The following is a 2,038-nucleotide window of genomic DNA, read 5'->3' on the forward strand; positions in this document are numbered from 1 at the left end:
AGAGGTCCTATGACGGAATACAGTTGTTGTGTGTGGATGAAGAACAAGCTACAACCATCATGGAGGAAATTCATCAAGGCCTCTGTGGACCCCATATGAATGCCAAGATGCTCGCTAAGAAGATTCTTAGGCTGGGATACTATTGGAATACAATGGAAGTAGACTGCGTGAGTTTTGTCAAGAAATATCACAAATGTCAGATATTTGCTAATATCATACATATCCCACCAATGTAGTTGCACTCACTCAGTTCTCCTTGGCCATTCTCTACTTGGGGCATTGACATCATTGGAAGATCAACCCCAAGGCATCCAACGGTCATGAGCTCATCTTAGTAGCCATCGATTACTTTACTAAGTGGGTAGAAGCTCAATCATATGTAGTCCTTACATCTACTAAGGTGGCAAAAATCATCCAAGAAAACATTATTAATCGATATGGAGTACCTCAAGAGTTAATATCAGATCAGGGATCCCATTTTTGGGACAAAATCGACAAAATCTGCATAAAGTTCAGTATCAGAAGGTATCGCTCTACCACTTATAGGCCACAGACCAATGAGGGAGTAGAAGCAGCCAACAAAAAAATCAAAGTCATCCTGTAGAAAATAGCTGAAACACATAAGGATTGGGTGGATAAGTTACCCTTTACCTTGTGGGCATATCGGACTTCTGTGCAATCCTCGACAGGGGCATCTCATTTCTCTTTGGTGTATGGGGTTGAAGCAGTGTTACTCATGGAAATACTAGTGCCATCCTTAAGAGTGCTTCTTGATAGTCAGTTACCTGAAGGAGAATGGGTGAAGGCTAGATGCGATGAGCTCAACTTTCTCGACGAAAGGTGTATAAAGGCAATAGATAATCTGAAGAAATATCAACTGAGAATGGCAAGGGCCTTCAACAAGAATGTGAAGCCCTATCACATAGAAGTAGGGCAACTTGTTCTTTGAGAGCAAAAAGCCCCAATTCATGACCCAAGAGGAAAATTCAGGCCCAACTGAAGTGGCCCATTCACTGTCAAAGAAATTCTATTAGGAAAAGCTGTAAAACTTATAGACTACAATGGCGAAGAAATACTCGGACTGGTCAACATGGTTCAACTCAAGATATACTATGTCTGAAAGGGTGAATAGCCCAAACTACGTTCAAGAAGAAGAGTAATGAAAGAAGAAGGGCAAAAAGAAAAAAGAGATAGAAAATACCTTGGCGATCATTGCCTCACACAAGCCATGATGCATCCTTCTGATCTCAGAATAGACCCGGAGACACCTGAGAAAGAGCGTATCAGTCAAAGGAGGTTGAAAGTCAATTGAGGGATGGTCAAATACTTACATAGTCATAAGGAATGGGCAGCCCAAGGGAAGCATCTGCATTTGTTCTCTGCTCCAGAAGATGAGGGAGGTTAGGATTAGCTGCGTTGGGGTAGCACCAACCTGGGAAGCCATGGAAGGGGATGGTGGCTATCTTGAGAGACCCACTTGCACTAGTAAAGGTTCCAGTTTATGAGGACTAGCAGCACTGATGTGTGATTGAATTGTAGAAAGATCTACACGTCATGTTCTCCCCTGAAAGAACATCAGTCAAAACCAAGGTAAAAAGAAATTGAAGCATAAAAGAAATACTCAAGAAAGGGCAACATACCACTGGACCATCAGGGCCAAGAGGGGTGTATACTGTCTCCTCCTTAGGAAAGGTTTTGTGGTCCCTATCCCGGTCAAGGAATGAATCATCCCATACTCCATCGGCCAGCCTCTCAACAATGCATGGTGGGAGGAGGGAGACAAGGAGAAAGGTGTGCCTTGAAATCAGACCACTGGGGTACGACTCTCTCTCCCAAGTACCAGGCATGGCCCCATATGCCCCTGAATAGGACCCGGTTCTCAAATAGGTACCTAGCCAAAGCAACTTCATCAAGGTTTGGGAATGTAAGAGGCTAGAACGGCCTCCAAGTGACCTGCAAATCCAAGAAGAAGTAAGTATAGCATAGGACAGAAGGAAATTTAATGACAAATATGACATACCTCTGTAAGGCCATTCAG

The 2,038-nt window shown here is 43.4% G+C and overlaps 1 long non-coding RNA gene across 1 annotated transcript; it reads right to left on the reverse strand.

The window, feature by feature from the left end:
• Positions 1-1,226: 1,226 nt before the first annotated feature.
• Positions 1,227-1,795, reverse strand: LOC122086470. The gene is made up of 3 exons (XR_006142433.1): positions 1,641-1,795; positions 1,332-1,564; positions 1,227-1,268 (listed from the first exon to the last, which is right to left on the reverse strand). It is a non-coding gene; the product is annotated as an uncharacterized LOC122086470 (long non-coding RNA).
• Between the last annotated feature and the right edge of the window lie 243 nt (positions 1,796-2,038).

The sequence above is a fragment of the Macadamia integrifolia genome, chromosome 8 (assembly GCF_013358625.1).
Source record: "Macadamia integrifolia cultivar HAES 741 chromosome 8, SCU_Mint_v3, whole genome shotgun sequence".
Lineage (NCBI taxonomy): Eukaryota > Viridiplantae > Streptophyta > Magnoliopsida > Proteales > Proteaceae > Macadamia > Macadamia integrifolia.